This window comes from Periplaneta americana, chromosome 5 (assembly GCF_040183065.1).
Source record: "Periplaneta americana isolate PAMFEO1 chromosome 5, P.americana_PAMFEO1_priV1, whole genome shotgun sequence".
Lineage (NCBI taxonomy): Eukaryota > Metazoa > Arthropoda > Insecta > Blattodea > Blattidae > Periplaneta > Periplaneta americana.
This window is the reverse complement of record NC_091121.1, coordinates 75,305,728-75,320,455: the sequence shown is the minus strand read 5'-3', so window position 1 is coordinate 75,320,455 and position 14,728 is coordinate 75,305,728. Positions and strand designations below refer to the sequence as shown.

The window sequence follows — 14,728 nt, the reverse complement described above, 5'->3', positions numbered from 1 at the left end:
TTAATTAATCGAACTAGTTTCTTGGTAGAAATATAAACTGACGGATAAGTTCCACCGTATTTTTTCACTTGGTTTTAACGACGCTGTATCAACTACAGACATTAATTAGTGTCGATGGGATTGGCGATAGCGAGATGAGGACAAGAATACGCCACAGATTACCTGACATTTGCCTTACGGTTGGAGATACCTCGGAAAAAAACCCAACCAAGTAATCAGTCCAAGAGGAAATCGAACCCGCGTCCGAGCGCAACTCCGGATCGGCAGGCAAGCACCTTAGCCGACTGAGCTACGCCAGTGGTTTCCACCGTATTATTTCACTTTTCTTCTTATGAAATTAACAGAATAAATAAAAAATTAGCAAAACAGTTAAAGCTATTTACACCAGTCAATTCTTACCATTTTCTGTCATACATGAAAATATAAGATTAGGGCTATAGGGTAGCTGATAGTTACATTGTTTGTCTCCTTCATTCTAATTATACTATAGATTGATTTTTCCTACATCCTGTATAATGTATCTTTCATTGCAATATCGAATCAACAACTAAAGCGCAACTCTAACATTACATGAAAGCCAGGATCATGGGAATAAATGTGTGTCCATTTTCAATGTGGTTTATGTGTTATCGGGATGTTCTACGTCGCACTAACTCCATGTTATTGGAGTTTCATCGTGTGCCCAACTATCAAGTCGAGATATATGCGCTAAGATTTCTCAAGGGCTGTCCTCGCTAAGTAGGAGTCCAGTAAGGAGTAATTAATTTTGGTGGGATGACTGGAAACCGAACCATCTGGAGTTAATGAATACACAACGGGTCTCTTTAAACACAAGCTGTTCTGTGGGGAGTCAGAGCCCGGTTGGCTAAAAAAAGCAATTAATCTCAATTCGGGTTACCCCACTGAGAATGAAGATACTTGCAGCCTACGATGTCGATTAACTTAGGAAAGAATGGGTCGATAATTCTCATCTCTCTTACGTGGCAAGCTCAGGTGGTTTACTCAGGAAAGATTCCGATAGCAGCTTTTCCGAAATCCGCCCCTCACAAACAAGGTTCTCTTCAGTATGTGCAACGTATCGTGTTACATATGGCTGTTCTTCAAAGAAATACTTAATTAAATCTGAATCCATCAATTTTTTAAAGTCGTATTGAGGTTAAGATTTCAGATAAGTTAAAGTATATATTATAATAATAAATTGTTTTATAATTTCAGTCAACAACTTATCAATTAATACAGAAATAACTTTCTGTTATTTCACATCACAAAGTCATACATTCACAAATATTTTCGACTTTTTAAAAATCATCTTCAGATGGAGAGACGTAAATTGAAAAAATTGAGTATAGGTGAAATACAAGGGAAAAAAAAAAAAATATATATATATATATATATGCATTATAAATAAAAATCAAAATTGTTTAAAAACAATATGATATAAAATGCGGTTCTAAGTCATTTTAATATGACTATTACACTTTTACTACGTCACACTACTTTTGACCAATAACACGGTACGAAAGAACGTCTTTCAACCAATCATGGCTGCTTATCGCACAATTTTATCGCGTCCCTAGCATTTGTTTATTTTTATCACTACCCTCGCATTTGTTTCTTTGTTTGCCAACATTTCAAACTGCACTAGTCTGGATGTCAAAAAAACAGAAAATTACAAACCACTCCAGTCGATGTACAGCACTTTCAATATGACTCACATTGGCATTCAAGAACAAGAATTAATAAAGATCACTCGTCATAGCTATGCATCTTCCCTGAAACCCTATTTACAAATAAATGAAGAGCACCAATCGGAAATACTGAATAAGTTCAGGGATACACCATATACATCACCGAGTTCACTTCTTTTACGCACACGTCCAATATTAAAATCAACTGAACCACCAATCACTAAAACATTCAAATTTGAAAATTGTACCTACTTTCAATAATTGTTTCTTTTAAAATTATTCCTGTTTATTTTTTATTTCATCATCGTTAATTAAAATGTTTATTGTTTATTTCATCATCCCTAATTAAAAATCACTAAAACATTCAAATTTGAAAATTGTACCTACTTTCAATAATTGTTTCTTTTAAAATTATTCCTGTTTATTTTTTATTACATCATCGTTAATTAAAATGTTTCTTGTTTATTTCATCATCCCTAATTAAAACTTTTCTAACACTCGTTTATATTATTTAGGTTATGTTATAGCTTCTGCTATATGATATTATGAATAGTCACGTAACAGAGATTGTTTAATACTAAGATTTATTGAAAATCATCTGTCAAGTGACGTTGATTACTGGGATCGGGATAAATGAAGTGGAATGCAACTGTTTTAATAAAAATGAAACTGAATCAACAAAGCCTTCTTGACCAGTAACCGTCCACAGAGTTCAATGAAAATTCCATAGTTGGCACAACTGATAAGAAAACAGCTATTCATAACACATTACTGCCATCTACTAGCGTAATATTTATAATGTTGAGATGGTACAAATTTGAAGACAGTTTTGTTTTTTCGTAAGTCAATTAATATTTTATGGTATTGGAGTATTTCGTTACTTCTAATCTTTACATAATTTCTTCTAATCGTGTAATAGTCAATTAAATCCCACTCGAGTTTTGATTTTCTCTATATAAATCAAAACTTCTAGTGAGATTACTGTTGATAAAACATTTTGTGTAGTTTTCAAACTAACAGTCATATAAAGTGATGAACACACTATTTGAATCTTTTGATGTTATATAACAAGTTTCAATCATAAAATTGTATGTATGTATTGATAATTAAAATTTACAACTTAAAGCCATTAGTGATAACATGTACAGAAGAAAAGGTTACAATTACAGGTATTCTGTAAATTTGTTAATCAGTCACTCGAATCGATGGATAAATGTATAACCTTTCGATGTGAAATAACAGAAAATTGTTTCTGTATTAATTGATAAGCTGTTGACTCAAATTATAAAACAATTTATTATTATAAATCCATCAAGATTACAGCAGATTCATATCTGTAAACTGTATTTTTATCACAGAATAGATGGTCTGAATTCCATACTCTGAGAAAAAATGTTTAAATACAAACCGATATATTTTAGATTCTTGCATTGTATCAGCCAGGGAAGTTCGGAGAAATTCTTACCTGAAACAACAAAGAAACAAATGTTACTACACTCCCTTTATTGGATTAACATCCTAAAATGCTATCATTTTAAATTATTTGACGAAATAAATTGATAAAAGTAGATCGCTAGTAGAGAATTTAAAGTTAATGCTAAACTTCAAGCAATAAATAAGGGTAATGTATCATTCTTCTACACATCGTAATATATTGAATATACAGCAGAGTGCTGCATTGGAGTTAAATCGCTCGCTTGAACTCGGTCGAGTGTCGCACCCTCGAGTGAGATACAATCGGTCGTGATATGCTCGTAATAATAAAAGCACAGTACAAGGTCATCTCACCGATAAGTCTTATCCTCTATGGAAGGCGACAGATAAGATACACATATGTTTTGCTCACACGGTAAAAATAAGGCTTTATTTTCTGCGTCTATGACAAACGTTTAATGGAACATTCAATGGAACGTACCAAAACAGGAACATGAAGTTATAAATAAAATAGTATGAAAAACTTCGATATACAGTTATTATTGCTAATTAATAATTATTCATTATTTGATTTACCACATATACAGGGTGTTTCAAAAATACGGGGCATAATTTCAGGTATGTATTTCCAACATGTAGACAATCAAAATAGTTCATTACAACATGTGTCCGGAAATGCTTTATTTCCGAGTTATGGCCTTCACAACATTGAAATTCACCGGAACGTTTTTCTTTTCGCAGGTCGTTGTCATTACAGAAGATGTTCAAAATGTCCACCTCCCGCTTGAATACAGACCTCACATCGATGTCTCATTGATCTGCGAACACGACCCCAAACTCCAGGAGTATTGCATATGTCCTCAGAACATGCCACAATTCGATTCCGAAGGGATTCCAAATCAGGCACCGGAGACGAATAAACCAATGATTTTAAATGGCCCCACAAGTAGAAATCGAGAGGGTTCAGATCAGCTGAGCGTGGAGGCCAAGCAATTGGGCCACCTCTACCTATCCATCGATCAGGAAACCTTCGATCCAAGTACCGGCGAGCCGTACGACTGAAGTGTGCAGGAGCGCCATCATGCAAGAAGTGAATGTATTGACGATTGATCAGTGGAGTGTCTTCTAAAACATGAGGTATGGTGTTTTCCAGGAAGTTTGTGTACGCCTGCCCCGTAAATCTGTTTACAAGTACATGGGGTCCAACTAATCGATCACCAATGATACCGGTCCACATGTTGAGGGAGAACCGCACCTGGTGATGAGATGGAACAGTTGCACGTGGGTTTTCATACGCCCATACATGCTGATTGTGGAAATTTGTTATGCCATCTCGTGTGAACTGTGCTTCATCTGTAAATAATACTAAGGCAGGAAAGTTCGGATTTACACCACACTGCTGCAAGAACCACTGACAGAACCTAACTCGTGCAGGGTAATCTGCTGGTGACAGGGCTTGTACACGTTGCAAATGATAAGGATACAATTGATACTCTTTCAACAGTCTCCAGACAGTCGTATGAGGAACATTGACTTGCAACGCTACCCTTCGTGTGCTGATAGAAGGTGTCATGTTCACAGACTCCAGAATCTCCTCCTGTACTTCTGGAGTTATAGATCTTGGTCGTCCCCTTCCCAAACCAGGAGAGTTAAATTTTCCATACTCGCACAGACGGTAATGGAGACGTACAAATGTCTTCCGATCTGGACATTGTCGCTATGGGTACCTCTCCTGGTACAAACGACGAGCCAGCGCAGCATTGCCGTCCGCCTTACCGTGCATGAAGTGTATCTTTTTTTATTTTATTGGGTTATTTTACGACGCTGTATCAACATCTAGGTTATTTAGCGTCTGAATGGTATGAAGGTGATAATGGCGGTGAAATGAGTCCGGGGTCCAGCACCGAAAGTTACCCAGCATTTGCTCGTATTGGGTTGAAGGAAAACCCCGGAAAAAACCTCAACCAGGTAACTTTCCCCGACCGGGATTCGAACCCAGGCCACCTGGTTTCGCAGCCAGAAGCTCTGACCGTTACTCCACAGGTGTGGACAAGTGTATCTCTGCCAGCTCTTGATTTGAATACATGTCGCACAGTCTAACGCCTACACAACACTGAATGTAACCTTCGCCTCGGAATGAACTGTCAGAGTGCCCTCTTAATGTCTCCTTTGACGGCAACGACCTCCGGAAAGAAAAACGTTCCGGTGAATTTCAATGTTGTGAAGGCCATAACTCGGAAATAAAACATTTCCGGACACATGTTGTAATGAACTATTTTGATTGTCTACATATGGGAAATACATACCTGAAATTATGCCCCGTATTTTTGAAACACCCTGTATAATATGAGAGGTCCATACATAGTGTTCCTGCTATATACTGCGACAATGTAGAAACGTTTTACAAAATAATATTGATATAGCAGTAGATTAATAATATTAGTACAGAGATAACGTAACAGAAAATATAATAAAACGAATAATCATGCTGCACAACTGTTACAGACGCAAAGATTGATTGATACACTAATTATTAGAGATTATTATTATTATTACTATTATTATTATTATTATTATTACTACTACTACTACTACTACTACTACTACTACTAGAAAACTTGATACAGTTCTTGCATTATCGTGATTGTGTTCTCAGTTTATAATAATTACATTTACATCCAATAACATCAGATGTGGCAAAAACAAAATCACTCCTGTGTGTGTGTGTGTGTGTGTGTGTGGGGGGGGGGGGAACCATTTACCTACAACATTTACATTACATTTTAAAGCAAGTTTTGTAGTTGTACTATAGAGAGAGGTTAGTTAAACACTGCAAAGTTCTGAAATGATAAACATCTATGATGTTACTACACAGTTCATGACTGTAACAAGAACGAATGTCTAACGCTCGGCTTATACCGTTCGAGGATTTATCGCTCGTGACAATTTTACACATCATGCATGTGCGCTACCTATCGGCTTATGCTATGAACTACTTGGCGCTCGAGCGAAAACGTCCGATGCAGACCTCTGATATACAGTATTACGTGACTCCTGAGACGCAGGAAGAGCAAGACGCCCAACCTCCACTAAGAGTCCAGGACATCACGCTGAAGTCGAACTAACATCACGACTTTAGACGAGTGTCGTGTTCATGACCATGGGTTCTACATAACGTCAAAACATTTTTTATTTTTTTTAGTAGTTTATTTTACGACGCTTTATCAACAGCTTAGGTTATTTAGCGTCTGAATAAGATGAAGGTGATAATGCCGGTGAAATGAGTCCGGGGTCCAGCACCGAAAGAACGTCAAAACATATCACACGTTACACACACTATGTAAGAAAATGTTGGTGGTAGAGGAAGAGGCAAATTATATGACCCATCTGATAAGAGAAATTACAGAGTCAATACAAGATGTGTAAGAAGAAACTAAGACACGCAACTATAATATGACGTGGAATCCGTTGTAGTGAGTTTGAATCCCACCTAAGACATTGATATTAGGTCGGCTGTCAATGTGTTGTGCTCTGTTGTCCTAGGTGGGTGTCTGGATTAATTTTGAACCATGTCTGGGAATCCCGAACTTTAATCCAAGATAAGAATAAATCACGTAGTATAATATAGATAGAATGGGACTTTAAAACACGGAATACGGCAATTAGAGCAAAGAGCCTGGATAGTGAAATGAAATCTCGCTCATTCACGTAACTCCAACAGTTGTAAAGTGTCAAACCTTGCGACATTTCCCGGACACGAGCATGGCGTCGTGTCCGCCGGGACATCGCGTAGCATGCCGCCTGTAAAAATACCCGCACACGCGAGCGATAAGCGACTGCTAATTAAACGCTGCGCGCGCCGCGCCGCGCCGGCCGGTGACAGCGCAGTCACACTCGCTTTGTATCGCGCAAACTTCTGATCACGCCTGTCCTAGGCGAAAGGAAACGAATTTATTTGCAGCTTATTGCCTGAAAAATTCATTTTAAGGTACAGAAGGTCTGAGTTCCATGTTAGGCTTTAATATTATTTCAACGACATCATTTATAAAGACTGGAACCGCCGCCGCCGCCGCCGCCGCCGCCGCCACCACCACCACCACCACCACCACCACCACCACCACCAAAGTCCAGGATAACAGAGAAAGTATGGAATTGAACGGGTTACATCAGCTCCTTGTTTATGCGGATGACGTGAATATATTAGGAGAAAATACACAAAAAATTAGGAAAAACACGGGAATTTTACTTGAAGAAAGTAGAGAGATAGGTGTGAAAGTAAATCCCGAAAAGACAAAGTATATGATAATGTCTCGTGACCAGAATATTGTACGAAATGGAAATATAAAAGTTGTAAATTTATCCTTTGAAGATCTGGAAAAATTCAAATATCTTGGAGCAACAGTAACAAATATCAATGACACTCGGGAGGAAATTAAACGCAGAATAAATATGGGAAATGCGTTTTATTATTCGGTTGAGTAGATTTTGTCATCCAGTCAGGTTTCAGAAAAGCTGAAAGTTAGAATTTATAAAACAGTTATATTACCGGTTGTTCTTTATGGTTTTGAAACTTGGACTCTCACTTTGAGAGAGGAACAGAGGATAAGGGTGTTTGAGAATGAGATGCTTAGGAAAATATTTGGGACTAAGAGGGATGAAGTTAAAGGAGAATGGAGAAAGTTACATAACGCATAACTGCATGCATTGTATTCTTCACATGACATAATTAGGAACATTAAATCCAGACTTTTAGATGGGCAGGGCATGTAACACATAGGCTATGGGCGAATCCAGGAATGCATATAGAGTGTTACTTGAGAGGCCGGAGGAAATAAAACCTTTGGGGAGGCCGAGACGTAAATGGGAGGATAATATTGAAATATATTTGAGGGAGGTGGGATATGATTATAGAGACTGGATTAACCTTGCTCAGGATAGGGACCGATGGCGGGTTTATGTGAGGACGGCAATGAACCTTCGGGTCTACTACTACTACCGCTACCACTACCACCAAAACCACCACCACCACCACCACCACCTTTATTATTATTATTATTATTATTATTGTTTTATCATTATCAGCATTAGGCCTATATTATAGTGTTTAATTAATATTAAAATATGTTAAAAAAGGAAGTGCATTATATTTTTCTTCTATTTGTGCTTATTGGACTTGTGTTACCTCATCAGTCATCATTTTATTTGTATTTATTTCTACGAATTATGTTACCTAATTATTTTAATTTATCAATAATATTACTCTTCACCAAAGAGAACATGGTTGTATTGAAGGCTAGTAATATTATAAAATAAATAAACATTATGTTCTTCAGTTTAATATTCCACGTTATATTGATTATTTTATCCACTTTCCGTAATAGTATATAATTCTGTGTGTTATTTTTAAGTGTTTTAGGCAGCGCTTCATGGAGCCCGTTTCTTTCTATCTTCTTTTTTACTTAGCTGCAGCATTTAATGTTTACCTCACACGTTAATTTATTAGCTGTTAGTATTATAAATTATTTTATCAATTTTATTTCGTCTGTCATATATAACAACACCGAAAGTTAAATATGCCTTTCATACAAAATAATTCCGCAAATAATTGTAATCACGCAAATGAAATTTTCAACCGCCATTTTGCAATGAAGAGAAGCACTTTTTTCTCGTCAATTGGCAAAGCGAAAGCGCTTTAGTACAACGCTTTTATAACACGCTTGGTTTCACTTTCAAAGTACGTTCTAAAATCGACTCATCTATCTAAAATTTAAATCTGCCGCCTCAAATTTGTACTCGGTTCAACCGAGTAATGACGTCACAGTAACTGCTCCGAACCAAACCGCTCCGTCCCCAGCCCTATAAGGGACGAACACGCCGAAAACAGTCTTCGCATAGCTTCTAAGCAGACGTCTACTGTTGGGGTTGAATAAAGCTAACATGTTGACAGGAACATTTCTATTTTCTAATACTTCATAGACATAACAGTCAATGTTGTCGATATTTATGAGAAATTTATCGATAGGATTCCCTATACTGGAATACAAAGTAGCTTGATGAACGGACAATGTGACTAGCTTTGTATTATTTATTAGTGTGAATACAAAGCGTTCCTATGTAGACCGGTCCCAGGTAGTAGTCACATTCTGTCGTTTTATATTGCGGAAGTGTGGAGCGAGAAAGCTAAGTGGTAGAGCAGTGGTGACCAATTCTTTGTGCAAGAGCAAATCGTCCCATTCAGTCATATTTTTCGTTTGTGAACGCACATACTGCTTCGTAAGTGCAGTTTAGCTCACCACTGCAGTGAAGTAAGGAGTGAGACTGGTCTACGTAGGGAAGCGTGAACAGACTTGTTCGTACGCCGGTATATAACCACTCGCCGCCCGCCAATCTGTTTTTTTAGGTAGAGGCTGGAGTGGGCCCGATCTGCATCGGAACTACCTTTATTGTATAGTCTGCTTCTTGATAAATAATTTCACTAGTGTAATTCGTACAATTAAGTTCATATAAAGTACGAAAAGCTCGTTAAAGATGAATGAGAAAGAAATGACGGGCACTCATCAAAAATTTGAGCTGAACTTTTTCCATTACTGATTTAAAGTGAAAAATATAAAATAAAAAGTTCGTCTTCATGTCAAAAATCAGAATGAAAGAAACGGTATTGCGTTCATTGGTGTTGTTGCAGATGGTTAAATCCTGACGGGTATGAAGATTATAGCTTGGTTTATGAGACTATTGATTATTCTACAAAAACTTAAAATTATATTCCGAATTTGATGACCGGTAATTGGGCCTACTGATCGTTTTTCTTCCTTGGTTATTTAACGACGCTGCAGGGTTATTTAGCGTCGATGAAATTGGTGATAGGGAGATGGTATCTGGCGAAATAGGCCGAGGATTCTCAATAGATTACCTGGAATTTGCCTAACGGTTGGGGAAACCCTCGGAAAACCCAACCAGGTAATCAGCCCAAGCGAGAATCGAACCCGCGATCGAGCGCAACTACGAATCGGCAGGCAAGCGCCCTAGCCGACCGAGCTACGTCGGTGGCCGCTACTGATAGTTGTTGACTTGGTTTTATTGAAAGATGTTATGAAAAGAAATGAAAATTATTTGGAATAGCAATTACAGGAGAAACAATTATATGAAACCTTCCTAACAAAAATTGTCCGTCACAAATTGTTGATAATGAGAAAGTCGTTAGTCCAATTTAAGTGTCATATGACGCCATATTTTAACAAAAGCATTATATTAAATCCTTGATACAAACTCGTCACTTCCTAACGAAGAGACCTTAATGATTTCAACTAATCATAACAACGCGGACGGACTTCTTTCAGACGAGGCGGTCCGCCCCGCAAAAGCACTCCAAGTTTATGCCTACAAGAGCCGTGATTTATGGGTGTTACAGAGGTGGAAATATTGTAAAATTGTAGGAACTCTTCGGAAAGGGAATTCTCAGGCACTTGACGTTGATATATTTTTCATTTGCGCCGTAGTATACAACTCGAGAGTGATTATTATTGCTTGGCTTATTTCTAACACCTTTGTATAACTGAAGAACAGATGACGATATTTGGATTCTGTGACACGTCCAGAAATTATGTATGAGTGAGACTAAAGGAATGTAGGGATCGAAGCCTCAAACAGCCCTCGAGTGTCAACGGAAAGGATGAGTACTTAAACCTACAACAAAGTGATGAGTAGAGTCAACTGCGAAATATTTTCGAATTCTTACAAATATGTATAGGTACGAGCAGATGTCTCCAAAAGCCTACTCGCGAGTAAGCCCCTGAACGGAACCGAAGCCAGTATGTAATGAGCCCTCTCCGCCTCACCCATCCCCACCTGTACTGTACTCAATGTTTATGGGCAAACGAAGAGCAGTGGCGGACTGCCATTATCATTGTGTTGGTCTGAGTGTTCCACCGTTTCACAATGTCTCCTAATCATGGTGTTAGTACAATCAAGGATAAATAGGAAGATAATTTTTTTTTTGTGTTAGTGGGGAGAATATGAAATGCTTAATGTGTTCGAAAATTCTTAAGCGTGTGTTAAATTTCAACATGCGACGACAATACTCGACTCTTCACAAAGAATATCATACAATTACAGGCATATTGGACATGTGAAAATAATTTATTTTGAGGCTATCTGTATAACTGTTGGTTATACATAATAATCAGTATATTACTCAGTTCCGCATGACAAACATACCGTTTTTCGTTTAACTTTAGGTGAAATGCGTAGGCCTACAAATATTTTGATAAATATAAAACAAGAAAATACAAATACAAATCACAGACGTGTCCTCAGTCTTAAACAAAAAAAGCTTCTTGCTAGCTATGTTCTAACCTGGAATATTGGAAAATCAATGAAGCCCTTTACAGAAGCATCATTTGTAAAATCGTGCATACAGGACGTTGCTAAAATACTGTGTCCACAACAAAGTCAAAGTTTAAGAAAATTAAATTGTTTCCAATTATAGTTCAGAGAAGGAATTTCAAGATTGTAAATGTAATTGAATCTGAAGTCGAAACCACAACTAACCAGTCTGTAGCTTACTCACTTGCATTGGACGAAAGCACAGATAGAAATGACAAAGCTCACCTAGCCATTTTCATCCGAGGAGTTAATGAACATTTTACCGTGTCTGAATGTCTTCTAGATGTAATTACAAAATACAACTGGAGAAGATCTTTTCCAGGAACAGAAAAGGCACCATAGAACAGAAGAAGTTGAATTTACAATGGCTTGTGTCAATAGCAACAGACGGCGCTCCAGCTTCATTGTATGTCAAAATAATATAAAAACGTATGATACTTCTTATTCTTTTGATCTTATTATTTGTAATCATAAGCAGACCGTTGCCGCGATCCCCCCCACTTATCGCTCCTATCTGTTGAGGTACGAGTCTCTTCCTCTTCTCTAGCCTTACAGCACACTGTGTTCGGCGGGCAGCATCGAGAGCACGAATGACGATACGCTTTTTGGAGACCTCTGGGTACGAGTATATGAGTGGAACGGTTTCAATATTTAGAAGAAAACATACGAACAAGAAACCAAATTTAGTCAAGCGCCAAGTTAGCCAATTCTGGGGGGGGGGGGGGAACTGTCTAACATCAGATTAAATGGATTGGTAGTGGTTTTAATATTTTTTGCTGAAAGTAGGTAGTATATATTTCAATTTTTGTATCTAAGGAAAATTATTTTGTGCGTTTTAACTTAGCTGTAAAAATACGAAAATGTTTTTCACTTAACTGGTTTTTGCAATAAACGAGTCGTGCAAACGTATTTTTATGGCATAATTGTTTAGGATTTTATTATAAAACTCATATTTTTTTAAAGGAATGTCTTTAGGGGTAGTATTTTCAAGCAATAACTGACAAATTCTCCCTAATCTGTTATGTGAAATACCATGGATTTTCATAAACACATTCTTACAAACATGTTTCAGTACACCACCAGTCCATAAATTATAATTGTAAGATTGAGATCTTTTAAAAGTGCCTTCATTAACATTTTCATTACCTAACACTTGCTCTGGACCTTGTTTTTTACGTATACGCTTAACTTAATTAACCTCAACCAAAGTCTAAATATAGGTAGCTTGAGAGTTTTTATTCTCAAGAGAATGAAAATACCTTCATATTTCATTTATCACTTCCTCATTAATGTTTAAATCACATTTCGCATTGCACTTACAAGTGAGAATGTCGGGCTTGTTTTCTGAGGTACTTCCCTGCCAGAATAAGAAACATAGCTTTCTCCTTTTACCCTTGCATTGCGAATAGTATTACGTTTATAAGCGTTTTCGTTTACCACTACTCGTTTCCTTTTAGGTACAGGTTTGTGTTCTGAACTTTGAGACATTTCACTACGATATAGGTCTATTGTTATTATTAAAAAAACACTACGCTAACCACAAAGCACTATTTCAATCAGTTGGTCACAAGACTATGAACACAAAATGTACCCGCAGTTTACTGCAGAAACCAGCCAAGCGCTGTCGCTTGACTGGTTTCTGACCTAAACACGAAATTCAACGTAATGCCTGGCCATTAGAGGAGGATAGCATTTGACGGTTTTCAGCAGTAAAATGTACGAATATCCTCAGAGAACATTATGCCACCATTAACTCATTTTTCTTCTTTTGGCGTTCGACTAGTTTCTGAAATAAGCGATTCAATTCTAATGACGGCGTTACATGATCGAATTTTCTAATGTTACAAACGAAACGAACGCAGATATTGTGAACACGCTGTAATCTGTGGGCAAGATCAGTATTTAGATTCGTGATTAGAGAATCGCAATAATCGAAGTGGGGCATCACTAAAGTTTGTATGAAATTCTTTTTGAGGATGAGGTTGGTTAAGTGTTCGAGGGAATTCATTATAGAAAAAGTTTTCTTACATATGTAGCTCACTTGACTTTGAAAATTTAAATTTAAAACTAAATAAACTCCTAAATTTTTTACTGTTTTACTATATGTAATTGTGGTACTATTTATTTTTGTATTTGATATTGTGAGATCGTTGAACACTGAACACTCAGAAGCAGCGCGACTTCCTGGTCATGTGGTCATCATGACTCAAGATCGCTTGAGATAAAACTAGACAAATGCTAAGAAATAAATGAACATTTTATGTCGAGAATCAAATCTGTGTTCATTTAATTCGTACCACAGCGATGGGCTACTGCTGTTAACGGAGGCAGTAGGCTATATCGTTTTGCCAGCAACGGTGCGATTTCGAGCTCATTTGTTTAAAATCAGAGGTAATTAGTACACGACAACACTCTCAAATTGCTACTCATTTGTCTCTTTCACAATGTGACATGTCGGCATGCGTGTCCACTCTGCTGCGTGTAAAAACGAGCCTCCATTGAGATGCATTCACACGCAATGTACGTAGAGCAATAGCAGTTCTTAATTTTAATCATCATGATCATTGCTGTGTTCACTTCGATACTAGGCCTACTTGCCATTACTAATTATTTCGATAACTATTTATCTATTTATAATCATTACCATCATCGTCGAAGTCACTTTCATAACTTCTTCCCATATTTTAATAATTTCGATCCTATAGGCTACACTGACATCAATGTCGTCGTTATCTTTATCATCATATTTCAATATAAATGTATCACAATTCTATTCCTGTAGGCCTATGCTCTATTTTTTTAACGTTTTTCACAAATAATAGTCGTATATGGAAAGATGTTGGCCACCTATACAAAGAATCATTATACTGTACTCCAACCACGAGAAAGTCTCAGGGGAATGAGACGCACCGGGCTAATGCTGTGAATGAATGTTGATGGCATAAGGTCACATACGTGGATACACGTATCTCTATTGGCTAACTCTCACAGCACAAACGATAACACTGATACACACATATTTATACTACCCTAGTTTAAAATTAGATCACGGTTAACTCCTGGTCTTTTAATCCCTCCATACAGGAAATAACATATGCAGGAGAGCGCATGTTTTTTAAACTGACGTTATAACGGTAATATTATCTATTTACTTCGCTCCAATAGAAGACGCAATAGTAAGCACATTCCTTTCACGGTTAATCTCCTGGTTGGAGAACAGTAGT

General features: G+C 37.2%; 1 protein-coding gene across 1 annotated transcript in view; it reads right to left on the bottom strand.

Moving 5' to 3' along the window:
- Dg (Dystroglycan) overlaps positions 1–14,728 on the bottom strand; it is a 474,860-nt gene that overhangs the window by 305,391 nt on the left and 154,741 nt on the right. The window lies entirely within an intron of this gene.